The sequence below is a fragment of the Lepidochelys kempii genome, chromosome 6 (assembly GCF_965140285.1).
Source record: "Lepidochelys kempii isolate rLepKem1 chromosome 6, rLepKem1.hap1, whole genome shotgun sequence".
NCBI lineage: Eukaryota > Metazoa > Chordata > Testudines > Cheloniidae > Lepidochelys > Lepidochelys kempii.
This window is the reverse complement of record NC_136385.1, coordinates 22,612,205-22,632,558: the sequence shown is the minus strand read 5'-3', so window position 1 is coordinate 22,632,558 and position 20,354 is coordinate 22,612,205. Positions and strand designations below refer to the sequence as shown.

Sequence of the window (20,354 nt, the reverse complement as noted above, 5' to 3'; positions counted from 1 at the left end):
GTGCCTACAGATGAGCACTAAGGGTTTAATTTCAGTCCTGCTGCCAGTGGACTTGAGCCCCCTTTCCTTTTTGTGTCTTCCCTTGTGCACCTCCACAGATTTCATATTGGGAACGATGGTGGGGATAGAATAGGTGGGCTTATACGTAAGGGGTGAGCATAGTTGCCTAAAGTGCACTAGATTAGCAGTACAGGTCTCCCAAGAATCATGCAGCAGGTTCACTGCTTTGTTTGAACTATCCAGCTATTTTACTCTAGAAAAGACTTGACTTACATAGGCCACGCCACCTACTTCTTCGTTTTCCCTTTGCTCCCCTTTCCAGTTTTTTTAATTAAAACTTAAAACGTTGGCTAATTTTTTCTGAGGTAGAGCCTTGTTCCCTGCAGGTCTGGGGCCTTGCTTTCTGTGTGTTCTGTTCAGCTTTGATCCATCTCTGCGTGTGCTGGCTGGTGAGCCTGGCCAAGCCCTGCATGTCATCGCTGCAGCATGTTCCTAAGGAGGCTGTGAGTGGGGGGAACCCATTTTTGCTGACCATGCAGATTTATAGGCAGATGCTGGAGGCTGGCTGGGGTAATGGAATGACCCTCTTTCTCACAATGCTCTTGTCTCCTGCATAACTGACCAGCACAACTGACCAGGAGGACAGTCTTGTGGTTAAAACCGGGGCTTGCATAATCAGAAATCCCCAGTTCTGCCATAGGCTTCGTTTGTGAACTTGGACAAGTCACTTAATCTCTGTACCTCAGTTGCCAATCTGTAAAATGGGGATAATATCTTTGTCCATTTATAAGCTCTTTGGGGTGGAGATAGGGATAGGAGAAATTGGACCACTTAAACTGGAATCCTCATGAAGTGTTCCCATGCCTGTCACTCCAAAACCAAGCGGCGCATCCGTCCTGTTTCAGTGCCAGCAGATTTCTGTAAGTCTAGGAGCAGGCAGCCACGCTGACAGTGGTTCAGGTCTGTGCAGAGGATGCTGAAGGTGAACTAAACGGAAGAGGGCAAGCTGGCCTTGTAGCGAGAGATGGATTCTTTGCTCCGTCCAAGCACCATTTGAATCCCAGAACGAACTCCACAGTAGTAGAAGTCAGACTATTTTATGCTTCTGTGGCACCTTATATTAGAATATCTTGAAGAACTCAGCAGATGTTAATTGAGTCTCACAAGACCCTTGTGGTTGGCTATTTTTACAGATGGGGAAACAAAGAGGTTATGGGGTGAGATTTTCAAAAGCATTCTGCGTTGGCCTAACTCTGCTCTCCCCTAAATCTATGGTAAAACTCTCATTGACTACAGTGCAGGGTGGATAGATTTTTAAATCGGAGATTTAAATCACCAATTTTAATTATGATTTATATCAAGCCGGAAACCTTGATTTAAATAATTGATTTTAATCTTGTAATTTGTACTTTTACTTTTTAGTTATTTTACAAAGAGAGGTTGATTCTCAAAGGTAGGTGTAATTTGGTGGTACTTTTTGTTAAGCAGGAGGGAATACACTATATCAGTGGTTCTCAAACTTTTTTTTTTCGCGGACCACTTGAAAATTGCTGAGGGTCTCGGTGAACCACTTAATGCTCTTTCCAAATGTTGTTTGCACCGCTAGCTAACTATTGTAAAGTGCTTTGGATAAAAGCACTGTATAAAAAAACAAACTTAATAGTAAGTTTTTGTTCTACACAAAAAAGCACACAGCTCATATTTTAATATCCATAGTCTTACCTTTCTTATGCAATGGATGTGCCCCCTCTCTCTTGCCACAACACCCACATTGGTGGGGCTGGGAAGGGGGGGGATCTCTCCCCGGCAGCTGCAGCCCTGGAGCTGGGGAAAGTCACCTCTTTCTCTGACTGCTGCAGCCCTGCGTGTCCCAAATTCCCCCTACTCCCTATTCCCCCCCAAGGCCACCACCTCACCTTACATGTGCGTCTTCTCCAGGGTCCAGGCACCTAATTAGTGGAGCTGCGCCTGGACTACTTAGGTGGGTGGCCCTTCATTCTCTTGTGTGTGGCTGCCCAGGTGTGCACCTTAGAGGGAACTGTCCATGGACCACCTGAATGGAGCTCCCAGACCACTGGTGGTCCACTGACCACAGTTTGAGAACCTCTGCACTATATCTATACACAGTTATTTAAGCAATTATATAGCTTAAGATAATTTTATTCAGATTCTTTTTAATTTTTATTATGTTAAAAATGGTGAATGATGCATTTTGTATTTAATAAGTTTATCTTTTTATTTGTGATTTTGTGTCCAAGCTGCATTTGGGGATAATTATACTGATTTCCTTTATAAAGTGCTTTGAGATCTATGGCTGAAAGTGCAATATAAGAGCAAGGTGGCATTATGATGTCATATTTGGATGGATATTGGAATTCAGTTTAAAAATGCAAAAATCAGCATTTTAAAATTGTTTTTTAGTAGTTAAAGAAATCTACCTTAAATGTGCTGGATATATAAGGAAAAAAATATCCAAACATGTTTTGTATTTAAAACTGACTTATTAAACAAAAGTATTCCCTGTATTTAGTGAACTGTGTGCAACAAGAAAGGAGCAATACTGGTATCAAAGCGAGGAAAAAGGGACAACGTTCTTCAGAGGGCAGCCTCTAGTGTTGATTTCAACACTTGGGAACTGGAGCAGGGGAAAAACCTGCTATGACTGCAGGTCATAAAAAAGACCCTATTAAGTTAATTATCTAGTCAATAAGCAATATATCCCTCACCATTTTCTGACTCACTAAAAATGTACAATTAATAAGAATCAAAACATTAAGCTGTATAATTGCTTCAATAAATGTATATAGTTATCATGTCCCCTCCGAGGTGGCAAAAAGATGTACCAAATTTAGCATAACGGCTCTAGTTGTAAATCAACATGATTTACTGGTTATATCTGCTATTGAGAGTGTACCTTTTTTAAAGAAAATAACTAAGTACAAATGGAAAATCTGATTTAAAATCAATTATTTAAATTGAGGCTTTCCATTTGATTTAAATTATGATTTAAATCAATGACTAGTTCACGGAATGAACTGAACTAGTTGATCAACTGAAATGAAGAAAATATTCTCTGTACCTGCGGAAGAGGCTACTGCTGTCAAAAGCTGGTGTAGCACTTCTGCAGTCTCAGGTTCCCGGTGCTTAGCCAGTGACTTCCACCAGTCTGGTATTTTGAATTTCTTTAAAACTTTAGTAGAAAACGTATACTGCTTGAATATTTTTCTTTAATTTAATTGAAATTATTTTAATAGATGATAGTAAATTTAGGCCTTAACATAGGTTGCCATAATTTCAAATTTAAATAATATTTAAATAATAAAAAATTAAATAGGTTAATTTATAAAAAGACTGATATAAATGAAAACAGATTTTTTTTATTTATTAATTGATTTTTATCCACCCTGCTTAGGTGAGCGCGTATTTAGACCAACACTGAGGGACTCCAAAAATCCAGTTGTGTGATTTACCCAGGGCTACAAAGTGAGGCTGTGGTATATCTGGGAACAGCACAAGCTCCTGACTCCCAGTCTTGTGCCTTAACCCTAAACCCAGCCTTCCTTCCCCTTTTGATAAAACGCTTGCTGGGGGTGGCCTCTCAGTAGTGCACACACACTGAGTCAGTGGGCTGCGTCCAGGACGCAGCATTAATTGGCTTCCTGGGCAGTGCTCTGAGCAGCATGAGTATGGAGACTTAATTGCCTCCTGACCTCTAGAAATGGTCCCCCCAGTTGCTGCTGGCTGGCGTGGCAGTGGGGTGGAGCTTACACTGCTGCTGCTGTGCCTGTTTTGGAAGAGCCAGACAGAAGACTCAGGGAGGTCAGTCTGGCACCTTTCACCAACACTAGCACTATAGAGGTGACTGGAGCCTGTGGACTCTGATGTCCCTTCCAGGCACTCTTCCCCCGTATCTTCTACTCTGTACTCAGGAAGGAGACCCTTCAGTGCATCCCTGGGCTGTTCCAGACAGCTCCTCACCCATCTTTCCCTGCTTTGCACTTAGTGATGGAGTAGCTGTCTTCTCTTCCCGTCCCAATCCCTGCATTCCGCGTTAATTCACAGCACCTGTCAGTGCAGGGCAAAGAGGCCAGCGTGAGCATGTGGGGGGTGAAAAAGGGATTTGTTTAGCAATCCCACTTGGCCTGTAAATCAGCAGTGTGCATGGGATCAGCTGCTACATAATAACTGATGCATATTCATGCTTGCTAGCTGCAGCAGAGTCATTCAGCTGGGGGATCCTTGTGTCCCTGTGTTGTTAATGTACCCCAATGGGAAGGAGGGAGGGAAAGGGGGGATCCCAGCGGCAGGTGCCTGACTGCTTGTCTTTATCTCCTCTCCCAGCTGCCCATCCTTCCTCAGCGTCCTGAGATGGGGGCACCATGGTTCGCTTGCTTTTCATCTGCATTTTCCCCAGCCTTTGAGCGCACTGAGGCTGATTTGAGACTCCACAAGGGAGATTTTGTTGTTTTGCGGCTTTAAATCACTCCTGTCATACTTCCATCCTTCCTTGCATCCCTGTTGAGCTCATAACCGAGGTGATGTACCAGCGACTAAATAAAAATAGACCGATCCACCTAGTTGGCTTAGAGTTGCTAAATGAGCATGGTGGTGTTAGTGTGGAAGGGATTTGATCATGTCAGTTAGATGACTTATTTTATTTATTTATTTTTTAAAAAGAGGAGTCTATGAACGTATCTAGAATTTGACACAGAATATGAGAGCTGCCCCATCGCATCTCTGCCAGTGCACTTGTTCCTGGTTTCCCCTATTGCCCCTCTGCCTACACATAAATCTGCATCATAATCCCGACCTGTAGCTCTCCCTGATATTCAATGCCTCTCCCACCATCAGCTCTGACAGCGCATCTCCAACCTCGGTTGTGTCAGTCCTGGGCCTCTCCTGAATGGAGAGGCTGCTGTGATGCCATTTTTTTCCCTAGATGGCCCATTAGAGATTGAGATGAAACCCCCCCCCCCCCACACACACACACTCATTTCCGCTTGAGGCCTGGCCCCGGAACTTGAACTGTGGTCTCCAGAGTGAAAAGCCTAGTGTACCTAAGAATATTTCCAGGTCTCCCGAATCCTACTCCAGTGCCCTATCCACTAGGCCACTTTGGTGTAAAAGAATGTGTAAGACCCTGTATTGTTGAGAGGGACACAATTTACTTCCCAGTAATTCCTCCCACAGACTGCCACAGCCAGCAATCCCAGTTGCACTTCTTCAACTTTACTCCCACTTCCTCACCCAGTGGTACTCCACTATCTCTCTAGGTATTTGTATGGCCCTCATCACTGTAGTATCTGAGCTTCTATAACACCCTTGTAGCAGGGGTTGCAAGTAACCAGATGTGGGTGCAAACAGTGTTACCCAATTTTGAGAGGCAGTGTGGCCCAGTGGATATGGGACTTAGAACACTAGTCCCAGCTCTGGCAACTGACCTGCTGTATGACGTTGGTTGGCAAGTCACTTCACCTCCTTGTCTCTTTCCCTTTCCATCCTTTCTCTAATCTGTTTAGCCTGTAAGTTCTTCAAAGCAGGGACTACGTGTGGTGCCTTGCACAGATGGGTCTTCTTCTCAGTTGGGGCTTCTAGGAGCAGCTATAACACAAATAATAGGCTTGGAAGGATTAGTTTTTTATTGGTATATGTCGGTAAATGTCAATATCCAACCAAATAAAAAAAAATTTCCACTGATAAGCAAAGTAAGGAAAATGCTGTTGGAGAACTTATTAGTTAAAATCCACTGATTTAGACTTTTGAATGAGGCTGGTTACAAACGGACTAGCGAATGGATAGTAAAAACAGATATGGTTTGTTGCCTTAAGGGTAGTTATTTTGTGTATTTTTGACATGTGATGTTGACAATTTGTGTTGTAATGATTTAGAATGTTTTAACTTTCTGAATCTCTGCATCGGTCACTAAATAATTGTATGACCCCCACCCCTCTATTTCCCATAGCTGTGAAAATTTAAAACGGATAAAAATATAAAAAAATTCTTAAAAACAAACATTGAAATTATCCATGAAAATTATTTTAAAAAGTAAAAATTGAATGCTGCCAAGCCTAATTATAAACTGTGTTAAGAGACTGTTTGCCAGAAGCTGGGAATGAGCAACAGGGGATGGATCACTTGATGATGACCTGTTCTGTTCATTCCCTCTGAAGCACCTGGCATTGGCGACTGTCAGAAGACAGGATACTGGGCTAGATGGGCTTTTGGTCTGACCCAGTATGACCGCTCTTCTGTTCTTAGTGGTACCCTCTCCACAAAACCAGACCTCATTGTTTTCTCTCACTCCTTCTCTGTGTTCTTTCTCAGGGGGAATTGAGCCATCCCCGACAACGAGGGGACCACCACTTTCTACAGGGCCAGAGTGGCCATCAACAGGGTGAGTGGTGCATTGGGGGATGGGGGATGAAACCATCTTCACACTGGGGGAAAGCGGTGTGCTGAGACACTCGCCTGAAATGCTTTTGGTTTGTTCCTGACCAGCCATCCCCTTCTTCCTCCCTCCTCAAGCTTCATCCCTATAGTTAGTTGTTTGGACCTTTCTGTCATGTTGGGAACAGAGGGATATGGTACATGCTACTTGAGTTGGTTTGCTCCTTAGGGGTAGAGCTGGTCAAAATGTATGGAAGAAAAAATTTTGCATCAAAAAGTGGTCTCTTGATCCATTTTTTAATCTAACATTTTCATGGAAAAACATTTTTATGATGTTTCACAAAAAATGTCATTGTAGAAAAAAAAGCACTACTAAAATGGCTACCCAGACTGTTTGTTTGGCTGCAGAAACCCAGTTTCAATAACATTTTGGATAATGTTTTTCAACACAAATTTCAAAAATATCGTAAAAATTAAAAAAAGGTTCCATTTAAAATCTCTCTCAATCAGAATGGCTGAGATGTTTTCCATGAAACTAATTTTTCATTTTCCGACCCGCTCTCATTTACAAGTTCGAATGAAGAGAACGCAGATGGAAGTCTTGTCCGTCGAGACTGGATGCCTGTCTGGGAGATATGCTGTAGTCAAGTACAAGTTAATGTGCTCAATACAGGGGTAACTGGAGGAAATTTGTGGCCAGTGCTCATGTTCCTTCTAATTTTTGATGTCCATGTGTAGAATTAATTTTATGTGCACCAATATGGAGGTGATGTGATGTAGGGGGTGGGGCCGCGGGGTTCGGCGTGTGGGAGGGGGCTCAGGGCTGGGACAGAGGGTTGGGGTGTGAGGGCTCTGGCTGGGGGTGCAGGCTCTGGGGTGGGGCCCGGCATGAGGGGTTTGGGGTGCAGGCTGCCCTGGGGTTGCGGTGAAGAGAGAGGGACGCCCCCAGCCCTCTCTCGCCGCAGCAGCCTGGGGCCGGGGAGAAGCACCTCTCCCTGCCTGCGTGACCTTTGATAGCCGCTGCGTGGCCACGCAGCTTAGAGGGAATTTAGGCCAGTGCTATACAGGGGTCAGATTAGCTGATTATAATGGTGCCTTCTGACCTTTTAAATCTGTTTGTCACAGTTTTTATTGAAAACCCTATCCCAACCGTTATTGAAACTGAGTTTTCACACCTGAAAAGGTTTTCAATAATGCTTTTAATCCCCCATCCCCCCCCAAACACTCCATGTTCAGTTGTGAACCCAGCAGTCATAGGGGTTCTCTGGCTGAAGAAGCCAGAAAGCAACCTCTCAACCCCTGATTTAGCCATTTAACAAATCTGTGCTGTAATACCTAGTGGCACGTTTCCTGGTGATGCATTTCGTGGCATGTAGAATGGACGGCTGGCTGCTGAGTATGGAGCTCAGTTTTTATTCTCTAATCCTGCAGGAACACTCTACAGTCATCCCAGAACAATCTGCAATCTTTCCGTGCAGATGCTTGTTCTTTGCCCCTAGGTTGGCTGTGTATTGCTGCTCTGTTTGATGCCTATTAGCTCAGGTTAGAAGATGACCTAAATCCTTCTGCAGTAAAAGCCTGCATGAACGGGAGCTCGCTGTTTGTTAACCTCCCCCAGCCTGAAAATCAGTTTGCTTATTGAAATATCTCCATCTTCTCTGCAGTCTGCCACGTGCCAGCTGGTGGCTCTTTGTGGAATCACTTGAGAGCTGCAGGGACTGTGCCCTGGCTTGTCACTCAGGTGGGATATGCCCCAGTGTGTGGTTTCAGGGTAGATTGTGAGTGCAGATGCCTGAAGTGCGAGTATTAATGCAATTGTTCTGGAACCTCTTCCTTCAACACATGCACGGTGCGGATATCTCAGATGTGCTGTCTGTGACCTACACAAAGCAGGTGAAATACTGTCTGTTTTGGTTAAGTCCTGTTAGTTGCTTCAGCTTCTGTGTACAGGTCAGTTCAGTTCCCTCTTCAGCTCTTGTTGCCACACTATACTGGTGTGTTAGTGTGCCCATGCCCTGCCTGCTTGTAACATCCACCCTCATTCCCCTTATGACGCTGCTGTGATTTGATTGGAATAATTGGAGAGCAGGGCCCCTTCTGGGAGCCAGCCTTACGTTCCAGCTCCGTGATTTGCTTTCCCATTAGAAGTGTCTCGGGGCGGGGGGAGCTCCTCCGCTACAGGGAGGCTGTCAGCTCCAATGAGAGGAACACAAAGACCCAGTATAAAACAAACGGTCGTTCCAGCCAGAACCTATAAATGGGGCCTTCACCAAGCAGTTGTTGGGGCAAACTGTGCTCGCAGCATGGCCTAGTGGTTAGGACACAGAGTCGGGAGACCTGGATTACATTCGAAGCTCTGCCGCTGACTTGCTGTATGATGTTAAGGGAGACGGTTGGCTGCTCTGCCTCGATTTGCCTGTCTTTACGGGGTGGGGGAAGGATGGAATTGCCATACTGACAGTGGCCAGCACCAGAGGAAGATGTAAGAAACACAACAGGGGACAGTTTTGGAATAACCTCCTTCAAGGAGGATGTTTCTTCTCAACCTCCATCAGTTAGTGTTTGGCTTCTGCCTTGAAGCAGGAGAATTTATGTCCCTGTTAACACTGATACCTGCTGTAACTGCAGATGTTCTGATGAGCTAGATAAATGTCTGCTCACATTTTATATTCTGTTCTGTTCAGAAAGGGCTAAAAAGTGATTAATCGGTATTTAATAAACAGGCACTCACTTGTTATAGATTGTTACCAAGTCCAAGAGGTTAATAGCCTGCTTATAACCATAGCTTACAATAATCTACAATATCTTATAGCAGCGTGCTTATAATCTTCTGTGACATGCCACTCATGTCTGTAACATGCTTAGAGCATCTACAAACCACTTGCTACATAAGAGCTAAATGTTATTATTTATTATTAACCAATTTATAAATGGAACCTTAATAGTAAGTATAATTAAAAGTCTAATCCTCTCTTGAATTTTCCTAAACTCTTGGCCTCAGTGGCTGTGTGAAATGAGTAATTCATAGTAGGTTTTTCACTCCATGCATCTGAAGAAGTGGGTTTTTTACCCATGAAAGCTTATGCCCAAATAAATCTGTTAGTCTTTAAGGTGCCACCAGACTCCTCTTTGTTGTGGATACAGACTAACATGGCTACCCCCTAATACTTAATTCATTAGTGTTCTCAAAGTGCTTTGAGATCCTCAGACAGAAGTAGCTACTCTTTGGGCATGTAAAGTATTGTTAAGCATTGTAGTTGGGAGAAGGAGCTATTGTTCTGAGTCGTCTGCTTGGCACTGATGGGCAGAAAGGGCAGGCAAAAACTGAGAGGGTGTTGAAGCTCCTTCCTTGAGCCTGGATCTGAGCAGTGAGAACTTTCTCTCCTCCTCCTCATATGATGCAGCAACAGAACCCTTAGGACTTATCTACACAAGAAAGTTCCCCCCTGCATTCAATTTAAGAGGTGAATTTAAACCTCATTTAGAGTTATGCTGTGACTTAAAGCAGTGCGAAAGGGGAGATTCTTATTTTGCTTTAAACAAGGTTTTTCAGTTTATTTTAAATTTTTTTAAACTGGTTTTAAATAAACTGCTATAAGAGTGTCCACAAAGGGGATTGCATTGGTTTAACTTAATTGGTTTTAAAACAGATTGAATTTAAACTGGTGCAACTTTCTTGTAAAGACAGGGCCGTAGAGAGGAAGAGCTGTAGTCCGAGTGATACCCCCATTTTAGATGGACTGCAGCCCCTACTGCTGACTTAGCCTTTCAGAACCTTGCAAGCCACCCCTTGCTGACAACCTGCCCAATCCTCAGTACCTTAGAGACACCCATTCCTTCTCTACATCCCATCGCTTCCTTCATTCCCTTCCACAAATACCCAGCATGTTGTTGTTGCTAATTCCACTCCGTCTTAGTTCTTTACATCTGTAAGTCTCAAGGCACTTTACAAAAGAGGGTATGTAGCATTGCCTCCATTTTAGAGATGGGGGAAACTGAGACACAGGGAGCTGAAGGGCCTTGCCTAAGGTCAGATGGCAGGTCATTAGCAGAGCTAGGTCTCCTGAGTTCTAGACCAGTGCCCTATCCACTGGACCATACTACCTCCTATTTCCCCAGCTTGTCTCATGGCTCCTATGCCTAAGCCGCCAGGCACCTCAAATACCATAATCGAGGCACCCATGAACACATCATTCTTTCTTGTGGGCAGAGCCAAGTAATAATGAACAGGACACCATTGTAAACAAGGTGCATCTCTTCCCTGGAGGAGCAGTTGCTGCCACAAATCATAACTGACGGTGCTCGTTGGAAGGTTGAAATACACGTGTGTCCTGCAGGGAGGAAAGTGCCACATTCTGAGTCTTTGGTTATTTTAAATGGTTAGTCCTGCCTCTGCGCCAGTGTTCCTAGAGAATGATGTTGGCTGTCTCCCACGTGGTTGAGATGTTAAGCCATTGTGTTTGCTTTCAGGAAAGGGGAGTGTTTGTCAGCTGTGGGGCTTCTCCCTAGCAATTCAGCAAACTGATGAATACCCTTTCCCCACTCTGTGCCCAGCCCTTCCCCCCAACTTTGGTTTTGACTCTTCAATCCTTTTCCCGCTTTGCTGGCAGCTAGACCTTCAGGGAGGGAGTTCCATTTTGGCTCTAGATGTTACTTAACGACCAGCTGTTTGCCTGGCTTATTGGTGAGACCAACCCTCTGCAGAAAACACAGTGGGCCAGCCTTCTTTGATTCAGGACATGGGGATGGAGGGACTTGGACACAGGTCCCTCTGTGACTTTGGTGCATTCCTCACTGACCCCATCAGAGTCACAAGTGGGGCCCTGAGACATGGATGTCTTGATTTGTGGGAGGAAAACATTGATTACCTAGACGAAATCTTGCATTTCTTTAAAAGTCATGTATAGGTGTTGCTGGACAGGATTTGACCATTGGGCCAATTAGTCCACTGAGGAGAACAAACCCTGCATTGCACCTGGCCTATTGAACAATGCTGCAGGTGGAGAGGGGAAAAGGCTTTCTGCCCTGCTACAGGAATATTTCATAGACAATGACTAGATCCATGCACCTTTCTGTCCCACTCGTAGGTATGAATATGCTGAAGGAAATAAAGAACAGATCACGTGTAACTCTGTGGAGGATGCAAAAGAAAGATAGGAAGAATAATAAGAGGCCAGTGTTGCTCCATTAGGAGCTGTTTAAGGAGCTGAAAATCAAACAAGAATCCTACAAAAAAGTGGTAACCTGGACAAATTGAGGAGGAGTCTAAAAGAATAGCACAGGCACATAGGGATGAAATCAGAAAGGCTAAGGCACAAAATGAGTTATATCTAGCAAGGGACTGAAAAGGCAATAAGCAGAGATTCTATAAATACATTAGGAGCAAGAGAAAGATGACAAAGTATAGGTCCCCTACTTAGTGGAAAATGAGATCTAATAACTGATGATATCAAGAAGGCTGAGGTGTTTAATGCCTATTTTGCTTAAGTCTTCACTAAAAAGTTAGTGGTGACCAATACTTAACACAATTAATATTAACAAGGGAGAAGGAATGCTAGGCAAAATAGGGGAAGAACAGGTTGAAGAATATTTAGAAAAGTTAGATGTATTTAAGTCACGAGTGCCTGATGAAGTTCACCCTGGGGTACTTAAGAAAATAGCTGAAGCAATCTTGGAATTGTTAGCATTTATCTTTGAGAACTCATGGAGGATACGTGAGATCTCAGTGGACTGGAGAAGGGCAAACATAGTTCCTATCTTTAAAAAGGGGAACAAAGAGGACCCACGGGAACTGTAGACCAGTCAGCTTAACTTCAATACCTGGAAAGATACAGGAACAAATTATTAAACAATCATTTTGTAGGCACCTAGAGGATAATAGGGTAATAGGTGATAGCCAATATGGATTTGTCAAGAACAAATCTTGCCAAATCAACCCAATTTCCTGCTTTGACAGGGTTACTGGCTAGTGGATGGGGGAAGCAGTAGATGTAATACCTCTTGACTTCTAATAAGGTTTTTGACACAGTCTCACGTGACCTTCTCATAAGTAAACTAAGGAAATGTGGTCTAGGTCAGTGGCTTGCAACCTTTCCAGACTACTGTACCCCTTTCAGGAGTTTGATTTGTCTTGCGTACCTCCAAGTTTCACCTCACTTAAAAACTACTTGCTTACAAAATCAGACACAAAAATACAAAAGTGTTATGGCACACTGTTACTGAAACACTGCTGACTTTCTCATTTTTACCACAGAATTATAAAATAAATCAATTGGAATATAAATATTGTACTTGCATTTCAGTGTATAGCATGTAGAGCTGTATAAACAAGTCATTGATGAAATTTTAGTTTGTACTGACTTCACTAGTGCTTTTTATGTAGCCTGTTGTAAAACTAGGCAAGTATCTAGATGAGTTGGTGTACCCCCATGGGTATGCGTACCCTTGTTGAAAACCACTGGTCTAGGTGAAATTATTATAATCTAGAATGAGTGCCCAACTGGTTGAAAGGCTGTACTCCAAAGAGTAGTCTTGGTCCTCTGTCAAATAAGGAGGACATAGCTAGTGGGGTCTGTCCTGGACCTGGTACTAGTTGATATTTTCATTAATACCTTGGCTAATGGAGTGAGAAGAATGTTTATAAAATGGGTGGATGACACCAAGTTAGCAGGAGTTGCTAGCACTTTGGAGGCCAGGATTAGAATTCAAAACAAGCTTGATAAATTGGAGAATTGGTATGAAATCAACAAGATGAAATTCAGTAAAGAAAAGTGCAGAGTACTACACCTAGGAAGGAAAAATCGAATGCACAACTACAAAATGGGGAATAGATGGCTAGGCGATAGTACTTCTGAAAAAGGATCTGGATCACAAATGCAATGAGTCAACAATGTGATGCAGCTGTGAAATAGGTTAATAATCTGAGGTGTATTAATATTCTGAGGTGTATTAACGGGAGTGTTGTATGTAAGACACGGGGTAATTGTTCCACTCTACTCAGCACTGGTGAGGCTTCAGCTGGAGTAGTGTCTGGTTCTGGGCACCACACTTTCAGGGAGAGGTGGACAAGTTGGTGAGAATCCAAAGGAGATCAACAAAAGTGATTAAAGGTTTAGAAAACCTGACCTATGAGGAAAGGCTTAAAAAAACAAACAACTGGGCATGTATTATCCTGAGAAAAAAAGAGTGAGGTGAGGACCTGGTATGTTGTCTTTATAACACCCTTAACATAACAGAAGATGATCAATTTTTTCTCCATGTCCGCTGAAGGTAGGACATGAAGCAATGGGCTTAATCTGCAGCAAGGGAGACTTAGGTTAGATATTAGGAAAAACTTTGTAACTATCAGGGTAGTTAAGCTCTGGAATAGGCTTCCAGGGGAGGTTGTGGAATCCCCATCATTGGAGGTTTGTAAGAGCAGGTTGGACAAACACCTGTCAGGGATGGTCTAGGTTTACTTGGTCCTGCATCAGCACAAAGGGATGGACTAGATGACTCCGCCAGTCCCTTCCAGCCCTTCAGGTCTATGATTCTGTGCTCTCCTGAGTATATTTAGAATCTAGCAAAACAATAATTGGTATTGCTGTCTTGCCTAGAGGCCCCAACTGAGATTGGTGCTGTACATATGTGTAAGTCAGAGACAGTCCCTGGAGAGCTCAGGTTTGAACAGACAAGACAAAGGGACAGGGAAGGGGAAAGTGACTTGCCCAAGGTCACCCAGCAGCTCGGTGGCAGAGCTGGAAATAGTACCCAGGTCTGCTGATTGCTTTATGCTCTGTGACTGGCACTGTGCCTTGTAGTGAGGCCTTCTGAAGTTGTGGCTCTGGCTGACCCAGTCTGTGTGGGATGGCTGGGCTAGCTGGATATCTCCCCAATGGAGTCTTCCCTATGCTCTGGGTACTGATTCAGTGATTCCCAGCCACTGGTAGTTTGGCCTGGGTTTGTGACTCCCTCCCTTAATGATCAGCCCCTTGGCTGGGCCTTGGTGCATGGTCTCTGCCCACCCCCTGTTCAGCTGTGCACTTTCTATTCCACATTGGAGCCTGGTCTGGAGCAGGCCAAGTCCCATAGGTGGGGGGAGGGGGTACATGTATTTGAATGGGGGTGGAGGGCACAGCCAGGGTCTGATAAACTGGAATGGTTGCCTGCGTGATAGGCAGATGAAGGGTTAAAGGGGAAAGCTCTCTGCACGCCTTCCCCAACATAATCCTCTGATTTGGAAGAAGAGCGCAGGCTGGGTAAGCCTACCCCAGGTCTGGGGCAGAGAGCTCCATTCTCATGGCCCCTGTGCGTGGCTGGCAGATGTTTCTTGTTTCCTGAAGCTGTGCTGCTCGTACTGCCTGGGAAACCCACAGAGCGGGGGAGGATCTGCGGGCTACTGGACTGGGAGCGGCTGCTGCCAGGCGGAAGCGCTTAGTTAGGTTTTCCTAGACAGCTCTGAATGGGAGCCAGCAGCCCTCACGCTACGGGAGAAAATCCACGAGGTCAGGAAATCCAGCAGCAGCTCCAGATCCGTGCTAGGGCGGTCTGCTTGGCATTGCTAATCCCAGCCGTTCTTTCCACCTCTTCCCCCCCCCCCCCCCCCGCAAACGATAACCTCCAATGGCTTTTGACTCGATATCTTGCTTGGCTTCTGATGTACATCATTTGGCATCATTCTGAGGTATCTGCGTGCAGGATGTTAGTTCGGTGACGAGGGCAGAGGGGGTGACTGTAGTTCGAGTCAGTCTCGCTGAACAAGCACCTGGGCTCTGGCTTTTCCTACTCTGCCATGTGTGTACCACAGCATCCAGCATGGAACAGAGACGTGGAGATGTTAGTGGTTTTTTTCCTCTTTCTCTTTGCTTTAAAGTCACCCCTGTTTGAGAGCTACAAACTCCTCCTCTCTTCCGCTTCCAGAGATTATTTGTTTTAGGCCAGAAGGGATCCCTGTGACCAACTAGTCTGAGCTCCTGCAGAACAGGCCCTAGAATTTTCCATCCCATGAGTCCTGCACCAAGGGCAGGAACGAGTGGTAACTGTTACCACTCGAGCAAGTGACTGCTTTCCTTCCCTGCCTCCCCCCCCCCCCCTTTTTTTTTTTTGACAGCCAAGAAGCCTTCTCCAGAATGACACGTCTTCGCAGGCAGGCCTCATCTGGTGCTGGGGTCTCGGTGGGCGCCCAGGGGCGGGCGGGCTAGCTAGCTAGCACTGTAAGCTGTGCACACACCGGCTAGTCCGTCCACGGTATAGCTGCAGTCTCTGTGGGTAGATCTGCTGTTACATACAGCATGAGCACTGCAGCACCATGTGCGCTTACTAGACATAGGGCAAGAGGGGGATAAACAGAAACTGCCCGTCCCTAAAGAAATGTGGCTGCCAGCAGCACTCCATAAAACCCAGCATGCTGTGGCCTATAGGCCTTCTGTAACCTCTGGCAGCTGCAGGACGGTGCCTTCTGCTGCTTAATAATTAATGGGAAAGTCCCCCATCTGCTTTGTGAACAGAAGAACTTGGGTACTATAATAGCAAAACTATTTTAGTCCTCCTTGCTCCACTCCAACCCCCCAGAGAGTTCCCCTCCCAGAGGGTTGTGAGCTATCAGGAAGCCCTCAGCACCCCAGCTTGTACTGGTAAACATGACCTGCGGAAGGGGAAAATATCTTGGGCTTCTGTCTTTTTCCTTATGGCGATTGAGGCCCTCTGAAAGGTTTTATTAAAAAGGAGCCTGCTTATTTCATCCCTTGAGAAACCCAGGTCATGTGGACCCTGGAAGACTCCATGGCAATTGGAAGGCTAATTAGATGATGACCTCACTGGAGAAGAGACTGAAAGCTGAGCAGAGAAGGGATTTTTATGCCTTGTCAGTATCAGGCTCTTGCTCTGATTGCAGCGATGAGTGGCCTGAAAATGATGTAGCTGCACTGGGGAAAACCCCATGTGTCAGACTCCATTTGCATCTCGTGCTTTCCTTGTGTAAAGCTTAGGGTTTGCACTACTGCACCTACATCAGTGACTGCCAGAGCACTCGTGATTAGAACTGGGGCAAATTCCCAATGTCAACAAGGCCTCAGTCACTGATTAAAAAATAATTTGGTTTTTAACACCTTTATTTCCAATGTAGTATAAACTATTTGGAGAAAAGATGTCTCTGTTAAAGAGTCAATTAAGTCAATTAAACAATACACAACCTCTGAGAGACCCAGAAATTCCTCCAATTTTACCAGCCTCAACACACCTGATATTTTTAAAGTAAAAATCAAGCAGAAATCTTGGTTTTGTGTTTTAAATTACTTTTCAGGCTTTCTCCAAGTGAGCTGTAGCTCACGAAAGCTTTATGCTCTAATAAATTTGTTAGTCTCTAAGGTGCCACAAGTACTCCTTTTCTTTTTAAAAGCCCACTGTTTGACATATGCGTTGCAGGTGGTTTTTAATGGACCAGTAAGGAAAGGTGTCCGTCCAACTGGTTTCTGGAATTTGGAAGGTGCCCAGGAGGAGACTACACCAGGTGCCAGCACCTCTGCTGCTCTCACTTGAACACAGAAGTTGGCACAGAGCACACCAGTGCCTGGTATGTATATGTACTGTTAGCAGTCTGAATAGATATGATTGGATCTGTGTGTAAACCGATGGTGTGCCACATAAGGGAAGATCACAGTTGATCTGAAGGGGTATTCTAGAAGATGTCTACACACATTTGCAAACAACTCAGCTCCATGTGTAGACACTCGTTTTTGATTTGAGTGGCTAGATTAAACTGAAATAAGCGTGTCCACACAGCTTTTTGCACGAGTTCAGCTAAACTGGTTTAAAGTAACGCCTTTAGATAAGCACATGCCACTCTGTGTGTAGATAAGCCCTTGGAGCACATTTTATATTACAATTGATTAATACTGGGGGAAGGTCCTCAAAATCCAGTCACCTCTTTATTGGGGGATTATTGAAAAGAGCTAGATCGTAATTTTAGTATTAGAATTTGGTATGTAGCTACCTGCCACCCAGCAATATGTAATATGCATGGCTGGCACCATGGAAATCTCTCCTCCCCTCTTGTGCCATTCCTATGGCTGTTAGTAGTGTTCGTATTCCCTTGTAAATAATCCATCATGACAGCCTCATGTTTGGTTCTGCAGTGTTTGTAAGTACTTCTCCCCTCCTGATGCCACTGGGAAGCCATTTTCCAAGGCTGTGGTGGCAGATGGCTCTTTTCCGTTGCAAATGGCCCCAAAATTGGAAATGATCTACTCAGTACACCTCAGACTTTTTACCCCACCCTTTCTGCATGCACAGCAGGGATCATGTCAAAAGTGGGAACTTGTTCTAGAGTGACTCCCTGTGCCACTAACCTACAGCACGTATAGCTCGTTAGCATGCAAATGTCCAAGCCAAAGTGTCAGTCCTCTTGCTCCCATCACATAGTGATAGGCTGTTGTCCGCCTAGGAGACAAGCGGGCATTTGTTTGACTTCCCGTTGCATACTGACATGGGGCCACGTTGGGCCCTCCCCATGTCAGTCTGGAATGAGTGTGCACTGGCTTCAGTCGAGTTACTGGTGTGAATCTGGAGTGCAACAGAGAGCAGGATTTGACCATGGAATATTCATCTTCTGCCCACAATTTTCCCATACCACTTGTGCTGTGTTCTTCCCAACTTCCTGCAAAAGGGGTGCATTTAGGATGAAGACTGTTGGATGACTTTGGGAGAGGGAGGCTTCCTTGAATGTTGATTTAATATTCCTTGAATAGTCTGTAAGCTTGCATCAGAAGCTGGGCACATAGCCTGCAACACCATCCCCTTTCCAGCTTCTCCAAACACTCTTGTAACCCTTTATAAACATCAGGTTGCATCTGCATCCTAAGGAAAATCCTAAGGGGACCTTAACTGCAGTGTCACAGAAATGCTGCTGTAACAAGCAACCTGTCTGCACCCCAGGCAGTCTATGCTGGCATGTCTAGAACCAAGAATAAAGCCTGGAGCAGTCAGAAATGGACTTATTCACCGACATCCACCAGATCAAATTTTGTGTTACTGGCTGACTGTTAGAAAGGCCAGCCTCTTAAACTTAAATTGTAAGCTCTTTTGCGCAGGGACCATTTTGTGGCGTGTGTGTGTACACAGCATCTAGCACAATGGGGCTCTATCCCTGACTGAAGACATTGCAGATTAATAATAATGGGACATTGCCACATTCCTCCTGCTTTAAAGTTAAAAAAAATTTAGCATTTAGTTCTCAGTGGCAATGATCTCTTCTGCTCACTTGATTTCTTAAATCAAATGCCTCACTGTGACGTGGGCTGTAATTATTGGGCTGTTTGTCAAGTGGGAAGCTGATCTTCAGGAGACTGTATGGACTGTGTAAGTGACCTAGTCATTCAGCAGAACCAACTGAGAATTGCCACCCAAAAGTGGGAGAGGGGAAGGAAGGGAGGGAATCTCTAGCTGAAACCTTCTTTAACTTCTGGAGTAGAGCTGTCTTCAGTCTTTTCTGCACTTACCTCATGATTCTGCTGCAAAGTGGGGGCTGCTGCACCTCTGATCTAGCAGACGTGCAGTTAGACAGGGGTGTGCACACCTTTAAATTTTCCTTTGTTTGCATTGAGCGCTAGCTTCAGAGTGGCAGTTACATCCCTGACCCTACTGTAGTCAGCTGCATTGGGATAACCAGCGTGGTTTGTACCAGTGTGGTCTGAGTATGCAACAGGGTGTTCTTAATCCTAGCTTTTGTCACTGAACCTCCTCTATAATGCCCTAGAGCAACTGGTATAGCTGCACTCTAAAGAAGTATTAAGTATTATGCCCACCATGCCAGCACCATCAGCAAACAAGCAAGTAGTGTGGCGGCTGTGACGGCTAGTAAGCGAGGAGGATCCGAGGGGACTACTTTGGGCACTAACAAGGAGGCAACCTTTCCTTCTCCTCCAGTTACTGAGACAGCATCTGATGAAAGGGCTTGTGTTAGAGAGGTTTGTGTCTTGCTGTTCAAAGCTTTAGTGTTTGAAGTGTTAAGTCTGAGTGTTTGGTCTAGTTTATACTGGAAAATGTTTACTGCTATCGCTATACCAATATAGCTATAATGGCAAACCCTCCTAGTGGAGGCGCGGCTTATACTGGCAAAAAATGGCTGTTTCTGGTATAGGTCTTACCAGTACCCTGAATGAAATGAACTACACAGGCAAAAGCATTTTTTGCCATCATAACCGTGTCTACAATAGGGTTTTTATCTGTCTAAAAATGTTGTTTAAAAAAAATTGCATCTCTAACCAACATTACTATACTTCCAAAAGTTTTAAATGTAGACATGGCCTTCCTCTTAGAGTTTGTTCACTGCCTAAAAGCCCACAGCCTTTCCAAGGGACGTTCTTTTGCAACATACAGTGCTGGTTACAATCTTCACTTGGCATCATTGCTAACCCTGACTGTTCAAAAACTCAAGTCTAAGCCCCCAGAAATCATGAGATTCACTTACATTTTAAATCAAGATTTTTTTTATGTTAATTTGCCTTTCGGATTTTGAGCCCCTAGAGTACCTGTTTTTCAAACCTTTCTCTGCAACCATGAGTGTGAGACACTTGCTTTTCTTCTTTCTTTTTAAATGAAAGCTGAGATTCTTAATTAATCATGTGACTCCAGGAGCTGGGATTTTAAGAAAAGCACCAAATATTTAATTTGCAATAAAATTGCCAGAGTTGGGAACACTGCTGTGAAGCTATTGACTTGGCACCATGATACAAGGTATAATGTATGTGGGTGAATCTTCCTCTGCTAGGTCCCTGATTTCTGCAACAGATGGGAAATTCCTCAGCTATTTCACTTAAATTTTTAAAAACTGTTTCCACTGACTTAAATATGAAAATAAGTATCAGTGCAGTAATCCCCAAGTTATTTAATTTGATCCTAAATTCAATTTATTGTACATTGTCCCTATATTTTAAGTTTTCGGTAGACCAGTGGTTCTCAAACTTCATTGTACTGCGACCTACTTCTGACAA

At 44.4% G+C, this 20,354-nt stretch overlaps 1 protein-coding gene across 7 annotated transcripts in view; it reads left to right on the top strand.

Moving 5' to 3' along the window:
- HRAS (HRas proto-oncogene, GTPase) overlaps nt 1–20,354 on the top strand; it is a 72,771-nt gene that overhangs the window by 29,428 nt on the left and 22,989 nt on the right. For 3 of the 7 annotated variants that reach the window (XR_012159312.2, XM_073347110.2, XM_073347109.2), the window contains exons 2-3: nt 6,325–6,394; nt 16,789–16,936. The exons of 1 other annotated variant lie outside the window; for it this stretch is intronic. The gene's annotated coding sequence lies outside the window, so the exon portion shown is untranslated. The remainder of the gene's footprint in view (nt 1–6,324; nt 6,395–16,788; nt 16,937–20,354) is intronic. 3 more of the 7 variants (XM_073347113.2, XM_073347112.2, XM_073347111.2) reach the window with 2 other exon arrangements.